Below are 21,866 nucleotides of genomic sequence, written 5' to 3' on the forward strand. Positions count from 1 at the left end.
ATGTTCTACACAACTATACAATCCATGTACATTAATCGGGCATTAGTAATATTTTCAACTCAGGGAAAAACTGCAACGTTAACCACAACCAGCACATCGCACACAAAATAAAAGCAAAAATACTGTGCACGGCTGTGGCCTTGTGAGTCACGACAAATCCACACCCTCCAAGTCTTTGAGTTCCTTTAATATCATTATTATTTTCAAATGTATTTATTTTTAGTTGAGGATAACTGCTTTACAGTTGAGTTTCTTATTTTTACGTATTCTCCTTACTCTAAGACATCTCTGGGACTGCAGCTTTCTGATGGGGACCATCCCTAAGCTCGTGTTTTGTGTAACTGCTGACCAAGGGGTTAGAACCACTGGACCCCTCGAGCACGTTCCCTGGACCCAGAGTCTCTGCCAGTCACGCCCAGAACCGTGTGTTCAGTGAGACACGCCGTGTGTGCTCCCCACCTTCCTGAGCATCGTCAGCCTGCAAGGGCACAGCCAGTGCTGAGCTTTTACTGATGTAAGTCGATGAGTTTTATTTACACTTAGGCTTTCATTTAATTTAATTTATTTAAAGATTTTTTTGGATGTGGACCATTTTTAAGTCTTAATTGAATTTGTTGCAATATTGCTTCTGTTTTATGCTTCGGTTTTTTGGCCTTTTTTTTCCTGACCAGGGTGGAACCCATACCCCCCTGCATTGGAAGGCAAGGTCTTAACCCCTGGACTGCCAGGGCGTTCCACCGTAAAGCCTCTCCTGGGCCTGCGTTGGCTATCCGGGGAGCAGTGGGAATACAGCCTTGTTACAGGTCTGAGGTCAGGGACACATATGTGCATGAGTCACGTGTGTGCAGGGCATGTCGCGGGGGGCGGGTCTCTGAAGGCCCCCAAATCCTGCTGCCGAGATGTTCTGTAGCCACTTGGTTTTGTTAGTCTGTGCTACGTGCTCAGGGATACTCGAAACTGTCACAGAGTCAGAATGTTGCTTGTGTTGAGGGCAGAGCATGAAATGCTATTTCCCTGGTAAAGACAGAGTGACAGGCTGCCACTGAAATCAGCTTTCCCAGGGGGACTTGTTGAAGACGGAACCCATTGTCAAGGAGGTTGGAGAAGAATCTGAAGAATTGTCCCCTTGCAGTACCCTGGTGAGGGTCCCCCGTCTCAGTGCCCTGGTGAGGGTCCCCCCTTCAGTGCCCTGGTGATGGTTCCCCTTGCAGTGCCCTGGTGAGGGGCCCCGCCCTGAACTGCCGTGCGTGCGTCGGTCCCTCTCGATGGACTCTGAGCTTCTTGGAGCAGCAGGCCACGAGCTCTGGAAGCTTCTGTCGCCCACCCTGCAGGGCACAGTGAATGGCTGCTGTGTCAGTGACCGCCTGGAAAACTAGCTCAGAAGGTTCGTGCTCTCGCAGCACTTTCTAAGTCAAGGTGTCAGTCTATGCAATCAACAAAATGTCTCCCCAGAACAGGAGGGCGTATTTTTAAGAAAGCACCCGTAACAAATCACATTCCCGCTTCCGGCACTCGGGTCCAGTTTTGTGTTGAAAGGCCGGAGGCGGTCACGGGCTCCATCTCGTCACCTTGTGCCCGAAGGTGGGCCACCTCCTGCCACCTCTCCGGTCTGGAGGCAAAACAGAACAGTGAAGTGAGCTATTCAGAAACAAGGTCCTTGCTTCGGACTCTCTGCCGGGGCCTGGCAGCAGTGTGTGCGCATGCGTGTGCGTGTGCGCGCGTGCACGCGTGCGCGTGTGTGTGTGCTCCGTTGTTCAGTTGTGTCCCACTCTTTGCAACTCCATGAACTTCCGCCCACCAGGCTCCTCCGTCCATGGGATTCTCCAGGCAAGAATCCTGGAGTGGGTTGCCATGCCCTCCTCCAGGGCATCTTCCCCACCCAGGGACTGCACCGCGTCTCCTGCATTGGCAGGCGGGTTCTTCACTGCCGGGCCGTCTGGGAAGCCCTTGGCTGGGGCATGAGGTCCCGGTAGTGACCAGGAGGGACGCCGTCTGTCCGGGGCAATCCCCTGGGGCAGATGGAGCCCTCAGGGACCGACAGCGCCCTCAGCCGAGAAGCGCGAAAGCGGCCCTCCGCCAGCAGGACTGATTCCTGCCCCAAAGCAGCTCGGGAAAGTCGCCTTCTTTCCTGGGGATGAAGGGGCCTCACGGAGGGGGCCGGGGAGGGCGGGGAGCCTCCCTGCGGGGTCAGCCTGTGTCCACACGCCCAGCCCCTGCCCACAGGAGGCGGCGCGCACGGTGCAGAGGCGGGCGGCGGCCGTGAGGTCCCGTCTGGCTACTGGTGAACATCTTTCATGGTTCAGCTTTGGGCTACTCCTCCAGGGGCTGAAGCAGTGATGACGTTCCCCTGAGCTCGATGAAGGAGCAGGCGCGGCTGTTCCCTCCTTCACCGTCCAGGCGTCGGAAATGCACGGGCAGGCGTGGGGTCCACAGAGCCCACCATGGTTCCGCCCCTGGCAGGGGTCCCTCAAGGCCCTGGGGAGCAGCCTGGAGCCCTGGGGCGCTGTGCTGATGGCCTGAAGTGCCGGCTGGACCGAGTCACTCTGCTGCTGAGTCTTTCTTGCCCTCAGGTCTAGCCATCCCTGCTGAGCCGTCTGCTGTGAGAGGACAGGGCCCTAAGTTCCCAGAAGTGCCCTCCAGATGGGCTGGGTCTGGGCTGGGAGAGCTCACCTGGCTCCCTCAGAGCATTGGAGGCTTTTTGTCTTTATCTTCCTCTGTGAGGTTTCAACAGAAGCTGTTAAAGGTTGATGTCTACAGATCCTTGTTCCTCAAGACTTTTTAAATATTAGGTATCGAGATTTTTTGCATTTTTACTTTTAAAGTCATTGAAACACTTAAAAAACAAAACTTTTGTTATGAAAAAATTTGACCACGCACAAAAGTAGAAAGATTAACAAATCAATAATCCTCATTCCCAAACTCAGCCTCCACCACTGTCCACCTTGTGCTGACCATAAAACGTCATCATTGCTTTAGGCCCTGGTCAGCAGAAGGGGGAGGTTTTGAAGGAGGCATCTGTTCTTCCCCAGTGAAAACTAGGTTTCCCTCTACTAAAATATTAGCATGTTAAAGATTAAAAAAATAAAATATCCTCCTTATTTCTTGCACCAACGCTATGTTGGATTAACTATTGTACCTTTAGGTTAGGTCTCAAAACCGAGACTACTGTAAAGTCTCCAACTTGTTCCTGCTTCAAGTTTATGTTTGATATTCTTTAACATTTGCATGTCCACATGGAGTACATTTGTCAATTTTCATACACACAGAAAATTCCAGTGAGACAGTTGATGGGGATAACGTTGAATATGTAGATGATTTGGGGAGCAGCAGTCACTTTATTCTTTTCTCTGTATTCTGCTTTGCAGCAGTGATTTCCACCATTCTGTCCTCCAGGTCACTTATCCGTTCTTCTGCCTCAGTTATTCTGCTATTGATTCCTTCTACTGAATTGTTCATCTGTGTTTGTTCTTTAGTTCTTCTAGGTCTTTGGTAAACATTTCTTGTATCTTCTCCATTCCATTTCTGAGACCCTGGATCATCTTCACTATCATTGAGAATGAGTCACTTTAAAATCCTGTCTTCAATACAAAAACCTAATATACATTTTTAATTTATGTAGGTATTATTTTTTGAGGCAAACTTCATTTATTGTAAAATTTGCCATCCTAACCACTTTAAAGTATATAGTTTGATGTTTCTCGCGTATTTACAACACTGTGTAGTCAGTATCACTATCTAATTCCAGAACATGTCATCCCCTGAAAAGAAGCCTCATACCCGCCAAGCAAAAGCTCTGCCCCTGCCCCCGCAAGGACACACCCTTCTGTCGATCAGGAGTGTCCTGTTGTGGGCGTCTTGCATCAGTGGAGTCACACGGGCCGTGGCCTTAGCGTCCGTCTGCTTTCACTTGGAATGTTTTCAAAGGTCACCCATTTTGGAGCATTTATCAGTCCTTCGTCTCTTTCTGTGTCTGAGTAAGATTCTGTTTGTCTGTTTTCACCACGATTTGTTTATCCACTTATCAATTGACGGACAATTGGGCTGTTCCCAGTGTTTCGGCTGTTGGACTGTGCTGATAGGATCGTTTGTGTACGTGTTTTTGTATGGACCCATTTTCATTTCTCTTGGGTAAATACCGAGGGGTGGAATTAGTGGTTACCTTTTTGGGAAAATGCAAAGCTGCCTTCTGCGTGGCTGCTCCATTACACACTCACGCGAGCAGTGTATTGTATCCTCGAGTCCTAGCTAACCGCTGTTACCTGGGTTTCGGTCGTAGCCATCCCAGTGAGTGTGAAGGGATCTGTTGTGCTTTCAATGTGCACTGACTAAGGATATTGAGCATCTTTTCACGCGCTTTCTGCATACTCTAAAGAGAAGTGCTTTTTCAAATCCTTTGCCCATTTTTCATTTAGGTTGACTCATCTGAGATGAGTCCTGTATACACTCTGAACACGAGAACCTTGGCAAGCGCATGACCTGCAAATATGTTCTCACATTCTGTGGCTTGTCTTTTCACTTTCTGATGGTGTCCTTTGATGTCCCAAAGTTTTTAATTTTGGTCAAGTCCAAACTATCAACTTTTTCTTTTGTTGTTTGTGGTATCACGTTTAAGAAATTGCTGCTTAACCCGAGGTCATGAAGACGACTTCACCTGTGTGACGTCTGAATTTTCACTCCTCATGGGGTGGTGCGTGTCTGATCTTTTTTCACTACGAGTATTAGTCTTACTAGGGATTCTTCAGTCTTACTTGCATTTTTAAACAATTAACTTTTGACTTTTTGGTTCTTTATAATACTTTTTTCTATTCATTATTGATTTTCTTTTTCTACTACTTTTGATATGGTTTATAGTTTTTTAAAAAACAGCTTCATGCAGTGGATAGCTAACCCTTTATTTTCGACAATACTTCTTTTCTAACATGTGCATTTATACCTAAACGGTTTCTCCAGGCATTCTGTCAGCTGTGGTTTGTTATATTGTATCTTCATCACTAATTAGTTAGAAATATATTTTAATTTCCTTTGAACTTTTCTTATGATTTATTGAGAAATATATTACTTAATTTGTAAAAATTTGAAAATTTCTTAGTTATGCTTTTGTCATTAATTTCTTGCTTGACCGTCTTGGGTTCGAGACTGTATTAAATCACTTAAAATGCATTTAGACTCATAATACAAACAATTTTTGCAACTATCTCACCCAAATTTGAAAAGTTAGGTCCATTTTTTAAATTGTATTTTCCCATTTTTTATATTACTATTGATTTTTTGCTTGTTAATCTTAACTTTTATAAAGAGAACGGTTTTAAGATTTATCTATATGATTTTCTTCTTAATCAAATGTCAGTTTTGCTTGAAATTGTGTTATTGGGTGCACATAAATTTAGGATGTAATCTTCCTATTAAATTTTCTTTTTTCTTTAACTTTTGAAATATCTCTATCTAAAAATACACACGGCCTTAAAATCGACTTCATCTGATACGGGTTGTGCTCTGTCAGACAGTTCTCGGTTAGTGTTTTCAATGTGTATATTTTTCAATTCTTTTACTTCAAATTTTCTGTATTTTTATATTTAGAACAGGTTTCTTATAAGCAGCATATACTTGGATTTTAAAATACAGGTTAGAAAACTTTTGTATTTTATTTATATTGTTTATATTTTCATGTAGCAAAATTAATTACATTCTTGTGTTTAAATGTATCATCTTGCTGTTTTTCCTATTTGCACATCTGTGCTTTGATTTTACCCTTCCTAGCTTTGTTTTTAATTGACGGTATGTATTTTTAGTTTTACAGTTACTGTGTATTAATTCATTAGTTATGCAATGTTTTATTATTCTTTTAGTGATTACAGTAAAGATTGTAAGATGCATCCTTGATTCATTAGTGCATTAGTGAAAACATTGCTTTTATTTCATCATGAAGTAACGAGGACGTTGCAGTAGTTTGACTGCTTTGTGGTGCAATTGTTTTCATATGCTTCAGTTTTTCATGTAATTTAAATCTTACAAAATTTAAATCTTCGTATTACTGATATTCCATATTCAGTTAGGCTTAACAATGTATTTACCTTTCTAGCATTTCTCATGCTTTCCTGCATTTATGTGCTTCTTTCTGGGGTCATTTTCCTTCTGTTGAAAACTCTTTTTAGTTTATTTATTTATTTATTTTGTATTGTTCTATTCACACTGAATTTTCAATTGTTGTTTGTATAAAAATGCATTCATTTTACTTAATATTTAAAGGCTATTTTTGGCATGTATTCAGTTCCAGTTTGGAGATTTTTTCCCCCAGCATTTTAAAACTGTCATTTCATTGTCTTCTATCTTCTCTTGTTTATGTTGTAGAGACACCTGTCAGTCTGAACGCTGCTCCTTTGAAGGACAGGCTTCTTTTTTGATTGCTGTGCTGTGTCGTGTCTGACTCTTTGCAACTCCATGCACTGCAGCCCACCGGGCTCCTCTGTCCATGGGGATTCTCCAGGGAAGAATACTGGAGTGGGCTGCCATTTCCTCCTCCAGGGGATCTTCCCGACCCAAGGATCGAATTCAGGTCTTCTGTATTGCAGATGGGTGGATTCTTTACCATTTGAGCCACAAGGGAAGCCCAAGAATACTGGAGTGGGTAGCCTATCCCTTCTCCAGGGGATCTTACCAACTCAGGCATTCCTGTTTTCCTTTGTCTTAGCGGTTTTACTTTGCTGTGAATAGTCGCTGTAGTGGGTGGGTGGTTCTCATCCTGCTACAATCCCCTCTGCTCCGTGCATGTGGCGAGAAAACACTTCTGGGATTGTGGTACATGAAGGGGCTCTGCAGGTGTAATCAGGGCCCCAGATCAGCTCATCCCGAGTTACTCAGCAGGGAGACTGTCCTGCTTGGGTCTGACCTAATCAGGTGATCTCTTTAAAAGTTGAGTTTCCCCAGCTGACCTTGCAGGGAGAGCACACGGCCCGCTGAGGACTGTTTACAGACACACGTGCCTGTAGCTGAGAGGGGTCTCCAACCAACTGCTACAGAGAAAATGAGGCCTCCATCATATAACTGCGGGGGACTGAATTCCTACATGTCTGGATCACGACCCCATGTTCCAGGTGAGACCACAGCCTTGGCGGGCCCATTGTGAGAGCTGAACGGAGAACCCAGCAGAGCCGGCCCTGGTGCTGCGTCCTGCGGAGCTCTGGGGTGATAAGTGGCTTGGATTCTATGCGTCTGCTGTTGTGCAGTTGCTAAGTTGTGTCCGACTCTTTGTGACCCCACAGACTGCAGCACACCAGGCTTCCCTGTCCTCCACTATCTCCAAGAGTTTGCTCAAATTCATGTCCGTTGAGTCGATGATGCCGTCCAACCATCTCATTCTCTGTAGCCCCCTTTTCCTCCTGCCTTCGGTCTTCCCCAGCATTAGGGTCTTTGCTTCTAAGTTTGTGCTAATTTGTTACACAGCAGTGGAAAGCTATTATTTTTATTTTGTTCATTGGTTTTTAATTTAATATAGTTGACTCACAACATTATGTTAGTTTCAAGGGTCCTACAGAGTGAGATATGTTCACACACATCAGGAAATGACCACCACAGTCTAGTAGGCATCTAGTTGTCTGTCCCTGCAGAGTCATCACAGCAGTATTTGGCCGTACGCCTTACGCTGTGTATCACCTGCCCGCGGCTGATTTATCATGTGACTGGAGATGAGATCCTCTTTGTTGTTCTTACTGTTGTCCAGTTGCTGGGTCGTGTCCATCTCTTTGTGACCCTGTGGACTGCAGGTATGTTGAGGTATGTTTCCTTTATGCCCACTTTGTTGAGAGGTGTTTTGTTTTTTTTTAATCAAAAATATTGAATTGTGTCAAAAAAGCCTTTTCTGCATCTATTGAGATGATCATATGGCTTTCATTCTTTAATTTGTTGATGTGGTGTGTCACACTGGTTTATTTGCACATACCGAAATTTCTTGCATCCCTGGGATAAATCCCGTTTGATCATGGTATATGATCCTTTTAATATATTGTTGAATTTGGTTTGCTGATATGTTGTTGAGGATTTTTGCGTCTATGTTGTCAGTGATATTGGCCCCAATTTTCTTTTCTGTGATATTTTTGTCTGGTTTTGGTATCAGGGCGATGCTGACTTTGTAGAAAGGGTTCAAAAGGGTTCCTTTCTTTTCCATTTTTTTGGAAAAGTTTGAGAAGAATAGATGTTAACTCTTCCTTAAATGTCTTACAGAACTGGCCTGTTTGCATGTTTTTTAATCTTTCAGAGAGCTCTTCCATCCTTTTGAACCCATAGACCTGTGTCTTTCATCTAGTCTGGAAAATTTTTCACCAGTACTTCTTAAAATATTGCCTCCACTCTGTTTTTCCTCTGTCTGTCTGGGTGTCCAAGACCCACGCATAGTTATCTTCATGATGTCTCATGGATTTTATTTCAGGAGCAGATTTTTTGTGTCTTGACTGAAAGCTTGGAACATCCATCAGGTCCTGCCTCCACCTGTGTGGGGTCTATACTCTAAGTTTTGTCTTCTCAGCTCAGTGTGTTTTCTGAAATCGCTACATAACTTTTTAGCATCTTAGCAGATGCTTTCTGCTTTGCTTATTGGCTAGTTAATTCATGCTCAGTTTAAGGGTCAGTGAACTACTTCAAGGGGAAATTGTACTCACTTCCCCACGTTTCCCTTATTTCTGTGATCTTTGGTCTTCCAGTTCGGGCTGGCAGTCCTGAACTCCAGGTTTTATTTCTCCAACTCAGGAAACCTTCCATCAGTTCCAGGATATTGTTTTCTCTTTAGCCTCTATGTCTCCAAGTGCACATTCGGAAATGACTGTGGAGGAGACCTCTGAACTGAAAGTTCGGATCACCTTACTTTGCTTTTCTTCTCTCTGGAGCCTTGGCCCTTTACATTCTGGTTGCCTTTATTGATCTCTGGCTCTTCCAGTGCTTTTAAAGATAATTGCACAGCTTTTGAAGTTGTGCTCCGTGGGAGGAGTCTCCTAACACAGCTGCTAGATCTCAGCTGGTAGTGAGACTAGTCAGACAACCCAGACAGTGTAAATAGACAATCTCTAAGAGAATTTCCATGGTCAAATACTTCTTGAGAATTTATGAGAATAAACTAAAGAGACCAGGTACAACCGAAAGAAACAGGCTCATGGTTAATAGGAAGCACGTGCACGACAGGGTTGAAACATGTTTGTAGTTCAGTAAGTTTGCAAGTAGGTCGGAGATGCAAATACTTCAAAATAAATATAAGAAGATGCTGTTTAAGGTCAGTATCAGGAAAAACAGTGAAGAAAGAGTAGCTTCAGTTCAGAGATTGAGCCCTAAACCACTTAACCTTGGGTAATTCGTATAATATGACCTCGTGCATAACCTCCCTGCGTTTTTGGTGGCTTTGAGCCACACCCACGCCTTTGGGAAGTTAATCAGCTTCACCTCGATGACTCCTGTCCGTTTGCCCTTGGGACCAAGCCCAGCTTTGGCGAGGAGAAGCTCACAGAAGAGGTGTGAAGGCACATGGGCTTTGGAGGCAGGGTCTCATGAAATGAGGTTGGATTGGCACTTTATCCACCCACATTGTTTTTTTCTTAACTCTTTATTTTATAGTGAAAGTGAAAGTCGCTCGGTTGTGTCCGACTCTTTGCAACCCCATCGACTACACAGTCCATGGAATTCTCCAGGCCAGAACAGTGGAGTGGGCAGCCTTTCCCTTTTCCAGGGGATCTTTCCAACCCAGGTATCGAAGCCAGGTCTTCTGCGTTGCAGGTGGATTCTTTACCAGCTGAGCCACAAGGGAAGGGATTTCATATTGAAGTATAACCAATCAACAACACTGTGATGGTTTCAGGTGGACAGCAGAGGGACTCAGCCGTACACATGCATGTATCCCTTCTCCCCCAGACTCCCTTCCCATCTAGGCTCTGCATAACATTGAGCAGAGTTCTCTGTGCTCTACAGTAGGTCCCGTTGGTTATCCATTTTAAATACAGCAGTATCCACCCGCATTCTGCATTGACCATTTGCTCACGTTCTGCCTTGGTTCACCGATTTGTGAAATGAAGGTTGTTCCAACGGTGGAGGCAGAGCCTCCGTCTGCAGCCCGGCCTGCGGTGAGCAATTGGCAAGGCGTGAGCGACTTCAGTTTCACTTTTCACTTTCATGCATTGGAGGAGGAAATGGCCACCCACCCCAGTGTTCTTGCCTGGAGAATCCCAGGGACGGGGGAGCCTGGTGGGCTGCCATCTATGGGGTCACAGAGTTGGACACGACTGAAGTGACTTGGCAGCAGCAGTGCTTTGTTTCCGCTTCCTTTAGGCGTTGTTCTCCCACATCTGGTGTTCTTACAGATGGACATCTCTCTGGTCTTCATTTCATACATCGATTTGTCTTCAGTAACTTTTTCTCAGGCTCGAGGTGTGAGCTTCCGGGGAAAACTGGCTTAGACAGAGAAGGGCAGTGGGAATTTCGATTCTGATGACGTTCCCTGGCCGTGTCTCTTCCAAGCACAGCCTGAGCACCCACCAGCGGCCGCCAGGGTCAGCCTGGGCTGGGGGGAGTGGGAGGCGGCCGTTTCCAGCTCAGCAGGGGTGTTGGCAGAGTGACCACCTGCCTGTGGGGACCCTGTGATGACACAATGGGCCCAGTGCAGGCAGGTTTCAGCAGGACACAGGGCAGGGCTGCAGAGGCCGAGTCGTGGTGGGTGATCACAACTCATAGATGCAGGGCAGAGTCCGAGGCTCAGCCAGGCAGATGGCTGGGTGAGGGACCAAGGAAACGGGAAATTCCTCACTGGTGTCTTGATGCGGCACGAACACCTGTGGAGTAGGCGGTGGGGTCCCCAGGGCATGGGGGTCCCCAGTGTGTGGGGGTCCCCAGTGTGCGGGGGTCCCCAGTGTGCGGGGGAACCTAGGCTGGGGGGAGCAGCAGACTGGCAGTGAAGGGGGAGACGTGCCGATTAAGACAGTTTCCTCTGGGTCAGCTTTCCCCGAGCAGGAGGCGAGAAGGACTTCAGAACTTCCCTGAACGTGAAGCCAGTGTGTTTGGAAAGCCTCCAAACCGTCAGGTTTCTGCGATGTGTAAGCGCTCACTCTTCTTCTAGAATGGAGACTTGTGCTTCCTTTTTTAAAGTACGAGGTCATGGCACTGGCTGTTACCGAAAAGCAGCGTGACCCCAGCCTCTATGCTGCTGCCGGATTTAATCACAGAGCATTAGAGGAGTGTGAGGAACCCGCTGTGCCGGGGCTCACCCAGGAATGGGTGGAGGACACCCTGGGCCTGGGTCAGAGGTCCAGCCCCTTTCTTGGGAGCACTGAAGATGGGTACTGGGGGGCTCGGGAGACGGGTGGGTGGGGAGCTCGGGAGAAGGGTGGGTGGGGGGCTCAGGAGGTGCCATGCATGAGACTCTGAGCTGCCAGACGCTGTGTGCATTTTTACCCGGAAAGTTGGTGGAGTCTGGAGTGCGTCCACGTGGACTTCACATGGGCAGAGAGGCCAGCAGCCACGGGGAGGACGGTGGACGGAAGGGCGGACATCTGGCCGCTATGACCACACGGAGCTGCGTCTGTTGCTGTCTCTGCTCCGTCTGTGCACCAGGTCCAGTGCATCCCTGGTGTGTCCCGCCCGAGGGACAGGCATGGGAGGGTGGGGGACATGGCCTTGCTTCTCGGGAAAGGAGGTGGGCCAACCATTTCCTGCCTTAGCACCCCTCCGTGACAGAGCTGTAATCTCTCTTCTCTCGGAGCCAAAAGCAGCAGGATCAGAGATTCCAGAAGTGAGAAATCTCCCCTCCTCCAGTCAACGGGGGTGAGGGAGGTGGGGGGAGGCTGACGCCGGAGGGCAGGGCCAGCGCAGGGCTCCTGTGCCCTCGTGCTGGGCTCCAGGCTGAGCGCCACCCTCTCTGTTCCATCGCAGACCTGACCACGCCCTGGCCCCGGGGATGGAGACCAGGTCTCATGAGCAGGTACAAAGGGGTGGTTGGTAGGCATCTTCAGTAAGTGGATGGATCAAAGCAACCCATCTCTTCTCCTGGAAAAGCAGGAGCCTCGTGTGGGGAAATCCTGTTGGCCTGGGAACCAGGCGGCCTTACTACCAGCCATGCAGCTTGAGATGGCCTCCTTGGCCATCCGGGGCCTCCGTTTCCTGCTCTGTGCAATAAGGGGACGCTAGATAGCTGGTAGGATTGGGGTGCAGGTTAAAGCGAACTGTGAAAACACACGCTGTGTTTCCGAGGGCCCTGGACCCTGGGGTGTCCCCAGCTCTGACCTGGTGACTATCGCTGAGCACCTTGGGGGTGCTTGTTGGGCGGAACCGTGCTGGGAGGGGCATTCATGCTCTGGTGGCCTGCACTGCCTTTGGAGGAGGAGGCGGTTAGAGCCTGAGCAGAGCTGTGCGCCGTGCCCTGGAGGTCTCGGAGGTGTGGGCGTCCCCCTGGGGGATGGAGTGGCGTGACCTGGCACACAAGCCCGCTGGAAGGTCACGGCACCTGGTGGCCGAGGGGCTTTGGAAGATGTGAGTCCTCCAAGATGCTCGTGGCTGGAAGAGCTGACGTGGCTGGCTGTGACCCAGGGCCCCGACCGCAGCGCCCTCCGCAGGGTCAGCTGCAGCCAGATCCCACGGCTGGCAGGGCGCCGCAGGGAGCGGGCGACGCTCAGGAATCCCATTTTGCGGGGGGACGTGTCCTATTTGCTTTAGAGACGAAAGCTGTCTTTGACGCTCGGATAGTGGATGAAAGTGATTTGGGCCTGGATTTCACACTCTCTCCTGTCTAGGTGGGAAGACTGTTTCAGAAATTACCCGTGGTGAGCGGCTCAGACACTCCAGATGCGGGGAACGGAGACGGCTGGGGCCACAGCAAACAGAGCCCGCCGCACGTCTGGAGAGCTCCTCTGTGGGCAGGAGCTTCCCACTCACTGTCCACTGGATTGTTTTTCCAACAGCACCACGCGTTGGCTGGTGTCCGTTTTACAGATGAGGACACTGAGGAAGTTTCTCACGACTTCACATCACCCTGACGGGACGTGGGGCTGACGGCGAAGGGTCTCTGAGCCGTGTTAGAACAGCGATGTCATCCCGTGCGCTCTTTGTCATCAGTTGGGCAGACACGCTCGTAAGATGGTTTGCAGGCACGTGGGGCCTGGGGTGTCCGTGGGCTGGGTGCAACCTGGCCATCCCCACTTCTCATTCATGGGTCGCACCAGCCCCTGTCTCCAATCAGCTTAGCAAGAATAGATCTTCTGCCTCAAAGAGAGAAGGAAGCCGCCGTGAAAGACAGAGGTCAATTGCACATTGCTTTCTTCGTTTGCCTGCTGATGATAAAAGAAGGTGTAGCCCCCTGATTTAAAGAGATACTAATTTGGGCTTCACAAAAGAATAGCTGATGAGAGCAAGCTTCTCAAACACACAGCTCTGGCCTTCCGGCCAGAATAATTTATCTCAAAGTAAGTGATTAATGACTGCATTATCTTTCTCCTAATATCTCTTGAATCCACCCGTTTTTCTCCACCGCACAGCCATCGCCCCATCTGGGGCCCCCCCCTCCTCCTCCCTGGATGACCGAGATTGGTGTCTGATCCGTGCTCCCCAGAAGTGGGAGTGAGCGTTAAAAAGCGCAGGTTTTACCGCACCCCAGTGCTGCTGGATCTGCAGTAGCCGCCTCGCCTGGGGGGGACGTCACCCCCGGCCTAGCACTCAGGCACCTTGTGCGCGAGCTCAGCAGTAGCCGCCTCGCCTGGGGGGGACGTCACCCCCGGCCTAGCACTCAGGCACCTTGTGCGCGAGCTCAGCCCACCTCCCCAGCCCCGTGGAGCTGCTGACAGCTGTTTCCAAGGCCCTGTGGCCCCCAGCCTCCCCCCAACATGGGCTCCCTCCGGGTCCAGAAGAACTCAGCCCACGCATGTCTCCTTGACCTCCTGCCCCCCAAGCTGTGCACGCGGGGTATCATCCCCCCTTCTGCCGCCCCGGCCCCCACTGCTCACGCTGCGCTGTTAGTACCCGTTTTACCTGACGGTCTGGACGGGAGTTGCAGCTTCTCTGCTTTGAAAATTCACGTATCTACGTATTTACTTTTGGAGGTGCCGGGCTTTCGTCGCTGCCTGCAGGCTTTCTCCAGTTGTGGCGAGTGGGGCTGCTCTCTCCTGCGGTCACAGGCGTGTCGCTGTGGGGTGTCTCTTGGTGTGGAGAACGGGCTTCAGCAGTTGCGGCACCCAGGCTCAGCTGCCCCAAGATGCACAGGATCTTCCCCGACCAGCGATGGAACCCGTGTCCCCTGCACTGGTGGGTGGATGCTCAGCCACGGGGCCGCCAGGGGAGCCCTGCTGCATCTTAACTCCCCTGCTCAGTACACTGTGGCGCAAAGTAGCTTCGTTGTCAGCTTGTGGATCAAGCAGCCTGTTAAGTTGTTTGGTGGGCCTGTTTCATGCCATCTCTTGCCGTCCTGCATCAGACGCTCACGGGGCAGCTATGGCGTGTCAGGCAGCAGGTTGCTGGCGTTGCAGTGCCAGGTTACAACCACAGTGTGGATGAGACCGTGGGGGCTCCTGGTAGACAAGAGGGGAGCACCCCCACCCCAGCTTCATTCTTAAGATCTCTAACTCAGGTGCTTCTAAGGTGTGCAGAGTGGGGTGCCCAGAACTGGCCAAGTAGTGAACCGTTAACCTCGCAGCCTTGTAAGGGTCTTAGGACTGTCTGGTCCGTACTTTTAATTATTTTTTTAGCAGCAGTGTCCCACTTGGAACTTAGAGCTAAAATACTGAGCTAATCAGGTCGGTGTTGCCCTGGGGTCTTGCTGCCTCCCATCTCCAGGTACCCTGGCAGATGCTGTGGAAAATGCAAATCCAACCTGGCTCAGACAGTAGAGAATCTGCCTGCAATGCAGGACACCCAGGTTCGATCCCTGGGTTGGGGAGATCTGCTGGAGAAGAGCGTTGGGAACCCACTCCAGTGTTCTTGCCTGGAGATCCCATGGACAGAGGAGCCTGGTGGGCTGCAGTCCATGGGGTTGCAGAGTCTGACACGACTGAGCAACCATCACCTCACTCCACCTCTCAGATGCAGGGAGGAAGCCCAGCCTCTGGGAGGGAGACGACTCATCTGAGCCCACGCAGCGGGTGGGGCCGGGGCAGCCCCAGGATGTGAGGGTTTCCGCTTTTACCTCCATGTCCATCTGTTTGGTTTTGCATCTCACAGATCCTGACCTGTTTATCTGTCTGTCCCCTGGTGGGGATGGGAAAGACCCTGGAGGCTGCATGAATCCTTCTTGGCTGTGGCTTCCCGGGTTCCACACCCAGACTGGCCCACGCTTGTCCTACAGCAGTTTGTTCAAAATTCAGCTGGATTCTTCTTAACGACTTTTGTGGCGTCTGCCTTAAAAAATAAAAGAGGTGTCCTTGAAGGCTGTCTCCTCAGGATCTGGGCTGGCCCTGCTCTGACCTCAGGTTCAATCCCTGGGTCAGGAAGATCCCCTGGAGAAAGGAATGGCCACCCACTCCAGTATTCCTGCCTGGAGAATCCCATGGACTGAGGAGCCTGGCAGGCTGCAGTCCAGGGGGTCGCAAGAGTCGGGTGGGGTCTGCATGCATGCACGATGCAGTGTCTTCTGCAGGTTCCTCCTGCCTACACGGCCCGTTTCCTGCAGATTGCTTTGCTCCTGCCTGATGGTTCTGGTCGCTGGCTTCCTCGTTAGAAGCATTGCTCAGCCGTCTGGTACTCCTTGACCGTCTGCTCGTGATGGAGGCTGGCAGGCTGACGGTTGCTGGGCAGCTGGGCGCGTGGGCAGAGCTGGTTGAGCGTGGGCCTCCCTGGAGAGTGGGGGTGTTGGCAGACCCCTGGCTGTCAGTTTCTGGTCTTCCCAGTTTTGTGATTGGGTTCTCCAGCCGAGGTTCTCCCACCGCCCGCGTGGACAAAAGAGGTCTGGTGCGTCTTGGCCACTGAGTGTCCCTGTTCCAGAGTGCTCGGTGCAAACACACGGGGACGCATGACTGCCTTTCCGGAATCCTCACCCTCCCTTTCCTTATTACTCCCTCCCAGTGCTGCAGGTCTCAGTGCTTGTCTCAGATGCCTCTGCAGACGTAGAAGGGTAACGACACTCCGCCCTGGCCGGGCCCTTCTCTCCCCATCGCCTCCAGGAGCAGACGCGAGACTCTGGTGCTCAGGGTGCGGCTCTGCGCTGCTCCGTGGGGACCGTGGGTGGTGGCAGGCCTGCCCGACTCCATCTGATTGAGGAGCCACAGTGAAGGGGCCACCTCGCCTGCCCTGAGCGGGGAGGACCCTGCTTCGCCTTGCATGGGCCCAGGCTCTCCTGTGCAGGCGGGGGCTTCCATCCGGGGGGCCCCCACACAGCTGACTGCTCGTGGTCTAGGGGCCGGGCCCCAGTGCTGGGGAGATGCAGGCCTCGGCCTCGTGGAGTGTCCCCACATCCACCGTCTGCATTGGGGTCACATCCTGCCTGGCCCTTGCCCCTATGTCTCCGGAATCCTCTCGGTCTTGTGGGGATCTCAATGCCCACAGTGGACGGGTGAGTACTTGGAGGCCCGAGGGTTGACGGGCTGTGCTGGACAGCTGGGCTGCTGTGTGACCTGGCCTCTCCTGAGTCAACCCCTGGGAGTCAGGGCTCCAAGGGCTTGGTTGGGACGAAGCTGAGTGACCAGAACGCAGCCCCCCTAGCCCGCAGGTGTGAACTTGGGGCAGCTGAGCACTGTTAGCAAACGTTGCCCTTCCACCCTGCTTTCGACGTGGACAGGGGCCTGCCGGGTGCCTGCCGCTCCCCTGGAAGCCCCTGACCCTGCAGCACCTGCGGGCCGCGGGTGCCCGGTCTCCTGCTAGCTCGTCTGTACTGCAGGCGAACTTGCTCTCGCGCTCCGGTGGATGTAAACGCTGGCCCAGCGACGTGGATGACTGGATGGGGGTTGTGAATGTGCTGAGGGGCTTGACTGCAGCATGTACGGGCTGTGGGCGCCTCTGATGGGACCTCCCAGGCCGTCCTCTTGGGGTGGGGTGTGGGGAGCTGGGACCATGGGCTCCGGGAGCCTCTGGGCCTCCAGACCCGCGCTGCACTCATGGTCTGTGCAGACGCGTCCCGGCTCTGCCCTGCCTCGTCCATACCGCCTGCTTTTTAGTGAAGCCACGCATTTCTCTCCAGGCCGCACAAACTACAGTTTTGACTGCCACGATTAGACTGTTCACCGGAGCCTCTTAGCAGCATCTGGACGGAGCTCTTAGCATTCCGCAGGGCCATCCACGCTAATGTGTCAGAGGATGTGGGTGCCGCTCGTGTGCAGAGAGCTTGAAAAATGGCCAGACAGAGGCAAGCTCGCGGGGCGTGCTGTCAGCGGCGCCAGCAGGATAATAAATCAACCTGTCTCCTGCCAGGGGTCAGTCGGGTTGATGTGCAGCGCGTCTGGGCCAATCTAATCAGGCCGCCTATCCGTCTGTCTGGAGCCGCCAGCGCCCCCCTCCAGGACCGGGTGGTGCTGGGCTCCCCCAGGACCTGGGCCCCTGACCTGGGGGCTGGGGGAGCTGAGAACAGTGGTCTGGAGTCCAGAGTGGGGCCCTCCTGCCGGGCCCATGTGCGCAGCCATCGAGGGGAGGGGGTGCTGTTAGCTGAGGGTGGGGCGGTCATGTCAAAGGGCTCGCTGGCGTGGCGCTCCTGGGGCGGGGAGCCTGGGGCTGGCCTCAGTTTGCAGGTTTCTGTGCAAAATGAAATTGCGGCCATCATTCCAAAAGCTGGACAGAGTGCACTGAAGTTAGTAAGATGCAGATCTTCTCTTTTCTTCCATGGTTTCTCCCCTGACTTGCCATGTTGCCTTTATGGATACTTAATGCAGTAACGAGCTCACTCCTCGTTAGTATAGTGGTAAGTATCCCTACCTGTCACGCAGGAGATGGGGGTTTGATTCCCCAATGGGGATGAGTGCAAAACCTGTTGGACTTCCCTGGTGGCTCAGATGGTAAAGCATCTGCCTACCATGTGGGAGAGCCAGGTTCAATCCCTGGGTTGGGAAGATCTCTTGGAGAAGGAAATGGCAACCCACTCCAGTATTCTTGTCTGGAAAATCCCATGGACGGAGGAGCCTGGTGGGCTGCCGTCCATGGGGTCACAAAGAGTCACACACGACTGAGAGACTTCACTTTCTTTTCTTTCTTTTAATGTAGTTTTAAGTAAAGAAAAAACCAAAATTTTGAATTATTGGCATGCCTTTTACCTTTCATCTCTGTGCTGTGCTATGCCAGTCTTCAGTGAAAATAAAGGGACGTGAACTCAGGTGTAGAATCACGCCATCCCTTGATTCATGTTTATGGCTTGCCCCAGGTGGGTGCTGCCAGCCAGCCAGATGAGACCCGAGCAGAGGGACTCAGGACGGTTGAAAGAGGACGACGATCCCCTGGGAATGGAGCTGGTGAGGGCACTGCCCCAGGCTCGGGGGTGTTTTCAGGCCCCAACAGGTGCCCGGGGTCCACCCTGACTCCTAGACCTGGGTGGGCCAGTACCTGGGGATGTTTGGCCAGGTGTTTCCTCTTCCGTGCCTACCTCTCCAAACCGCTGCAGACAGGGCACCCCAAGAATCATTAGACTTGGGGTGAGGAATGCTCTGGACGTTGCTGTGTGGGGACAGGCTGGGCACCCTCAGTAGGGGTGGGGGTGGCGCTGTACACCCGGGGGTGAGGCTGTGCCCCGCACGGTGCAGGCCCTGCAAGAGGTGGGGCAGCAGTGGTCGCCAGCGTGCTGGGATCAGGGGCAGTGAGGCCCAGGATGCCCGGCCGGGGAGCCAGGAGCTGTTTAGGGAGGCTGGGGGACAGTGCCAGGCGGGTCTGAGCCTCCTGGTCTCCTCGTCTCTCTATTTCACTCAAAGACACAAGTTCGGAAGCAAGGGCAAGCACGTAAGGCTGTGACTGCAGAGCAGCCTTCGTAGCAGGCGATGGGGTGAGGCCAACTCTGCTCAGCAGCCTCTGACCCCTAGGGAGCTGCCATTCAGAGCAACCGTGGCTTCACGTGTGTGTCAGGAGGATGGAGGGTCGCTCTGTGTAGTCAGGTCTGAAGATTCACCCATGAGTCCAGGGAAACCACATCGCCAATTCAAATCCACACGCATGAATTTGAGAAGAGCTCTCCCCAAGCTCAGGGAGCCTGTGCTGGGAGGTCAGCCCAGGTGGCACGTGGGCTTCTTGCCCTGAGGCGGTGAGCCCAGCACCCCCACCCGGAGGCAGGGAAGACGCCTGGCCCGAGGCAGCCCTGGGCCAGTGCCGATTCATCCATACGTCGTGCAGTGGCGTGGAGGGTCCTTCCTAATGCCGAATGCAGCTCTTGGTCCTCCCTTCACTCCCAGACGGATTGAGGGGCGGTCTGCGGGATCCCGAGGGGGTCGCAAGAGGACAGAAAAGGGGGAGGCCCAGGTGAAGAGTCCAGCAGAGACAAGGAGAAGAGAGAAGCACTTCTGGAAGGGATGGAGGTCAGAACCCCAAGTGCAGCCCGCTTCCTGTTGGAGGGGTCGTTCAGGCCCTGGGACTCAGTTCTCCAAGCAGCCGGCCACCGACATGGACACTGGCCAGCTGGAAGCCTCTTGGGTGCGGATGCAGAGTCCAGGTGGAAAGAGAGAGTCTGGGGGGCAGTCTTCCTGCCGCCCTCCTGTGTGTCCAGCGGGACCGGTGGTGAGGGAAGGAGCTGACGGGACCCCCATCCTGGACACTCGCCGATGCCCCCAGCAGGCTTCAGAGTCTGTGCGCCCAGGACTGGGCCTCAGCGCGCGGTCAGTGGGACAGAACCATGTTCCCGGCCTGTTTGCCTCTTCAGGCACGAGGAACGGGAACTCGCTGCTGAAGGCGAGGCTGCTGGGAGGCCAGGGAGGGTGGGTCTCAGGCTCAGGTGCCACTTGGGGTGGCGAGCTGCAGATTGCAAGGCAGTGCCCTCCTTCAGGTAGAATTGCGGTCTGGCTGGAGGCCCCAGAGGAGCTTGGAGTCTCCTCCAGGTGTCATCCGCCCCTGCCGCCCTGGAGGGACGCAGCCAGGGGGAGGTCCCCTGGAGAGGGACTCAGCAGAGGCCGAGGACTGGTGCTTCCGGGCCCCGAGGGCTGGGTACATGCGGATCGGACCACACGTCCAATGCTGGAAATTTTGCTTTCTGTGAGTCAGATGGTGGTTTAATGTCAGGCTCTATTATACACGATTTTTGTGTTGTTTTAGTCGATGGTTTCCTTTCTTGAATGTTCTTGTTTCCAGTGGGCCAGTGTTCAGAAATGAGCTTTTAGGTTAAAGAAAATGTTTCAAAGGGTAATATTTCATATGCTCATCATAGTAGGGTGACGTCATCATTTTTGCAGAAGAAGGCAGGTCTGATGAAGCGCAGGGCTTAGGGCCAGAGTCAAGGCCAGCTCCGCGGTGGTGGGGGTGTGGCGGCCTTGGGGCCAGGGATCAGGTGCCGCTTCCGCGTGGGTGTGCGGGTGCTGGCCTGCCGGGATGCTCCCCCACCGGGATGCTGCTCCACCCGACGCTGCGCAGGTGTTTTCAGCGTCCTGACCACGTGACTGCTAGAGCTGCCGTAGGGATGAGTCAGAGACACGCAGACACATGGACACGCACCCCTGAGATCACCCCCGTGTGAGTGTGTGGAACGCCGGTGCTTTGATTAGGCTGCTTCTGATGTGAGTTTGTGTGAAGCCCTCCATGACTGGGTTTGGGAAGGTGACCTGGAGCATGTGGACGCAGGGAAGACGGTGATCCTGTTGGGGTGATGTGGGGAGGGACTTCTCTATGGCAAATGGAGCCCCCAGGGCACCAGCCCCGGCTTTGCCAGGACAGACATGAGAACCAGACCACACACCTTCCTCCGCGTCCCCTGCAGCAGCCACCTGCCTCTCGTTGGCACGTTGATGCCGTCCGACAACATCCACTGATTTTCAGGGGATTGTGGTCAACTGGGGGGCTCCTGGATCACTAGTGTGCACTCGGCGCGTCGCTCCGCGAGGGCCTGGCTGTGCAGTGCACCCTGGGAGCGGGGATGCTCCTCCTGGGCTGTCGACTGGCAGCCAAGGCTGAGAGCAATCGGGGCCCCTGTCCCTGGAGCCAGGAGCGGATTCCCTGCATTCCTGGCCTGATCACGCGTTGCTCATTTCTCTTTCGGTTTGTGCGATGTGAGCCGGTGGGGGGGGGGTTCGTACCCATGGAAAGGCTGGCAGCGACAGTCTCGCCAGGATCCTGCCTCACACGTGCGCAGGTCACTGTCACGGCGCTTCCGCACTTGCCCTGCGCTCCGAGAGCAGCTCTTCTCAGCCCCGACTTAAAGGTCTCCATAGAAACCTCGTGGCAACTCGGAGGCCACCATCTCATCACATCGGGGTTTCCTTCCAAGACAGCGGTCAGCTCTGCTTGCTCTCTTCTCGCGTGGCCCCTCCAGGTCCCTTGAAATGGAATCATAGGCGGGAGCTTGACTTCCCGGGATCCGGGACCTGCGTGAGATGCTCACTTATCAGTGCTCAGGCGGCAGGGCCTCCCCAACCAGGATACGGGGCTCCCCCAGTGCTGGGCCACGCCCTCCTGACACTTGTGGGGACAGAAACGTAGTGAGGGGAGCCCTAAGGGCTTCCCTGGCGGCTCAGCCATAAAGACTCTGCCTGCAATGCAGGAGAGGCAGGAGACAAAGGTTCGATCCCTGGGTCAGGAAGACCCCCCTGGAGAAGGAAATGGCACCCCACTCCAGTATTCTTGCCTGAAAAATCCCATGGACAGCAGTCTGGCAGGCTACAGTCCATGGGGTCACAAGAGTCAGACACAACTTAGCAACTGAGGACTTGTTATCCCAGGAGAGCTTCACACGTCAGGGAGATGCAGCTTCATGTTCATTTAAAACAAAAATTGTCCAAACTGTATTATGTGACTTCATGGGTACAAAG

At 52.6% G+C, this 21,866-nt stretch overlaps 1 long non-coding RNA gene across 2 annotated transcripts; it reads left to right on the plus strand.

Annotated features, from left to right (window-relative positions):
- Positions 1 to 10,446: 10,446 nt before the first annotated feature.
- Positions 10,447 to 16,714, plus strand: LOC139184667 (uncharacterized). Of its 2 annotated transcripts, XR_011568246.1 has the most exons (5): positions 10,447 to 10,745; positions 10,967 to 11,063; positions 11,430 to 11,758; positions 11,899 to 13,424; positions 14,058 to 16,714. It is a non-coding gene; the product is annotated as an uncharacterized lncRNA (long non-coding RNA). The 2 variants fall into 2 exon arrangements; XR_011568245.1 differs by lacking the exon at positions 14,058 to 16,714 and having other exon boundaries at positions 11,899 to 13,693.
- Positions 16,715 to 21,866: the final 5,152 nt, after the last annotated feature.

This window comes from Bos indicus, chromosome 8 (assembly GCF_029378745.1).
Source record: "Bos indicus isolate NIAB-ARS_2022 breed Sahiwal x Tharparkar chromosome 8, NIAB-ARS_B.indTharparkar_mat_pri_1.0, whole genome shotgun sequence".
Classification (NCBI taxonomy): Eukaryota; Metazoa; Chordata; class Mammalia; order Artiodactyla; family Bovidae; genus Bos; species Bos indicus.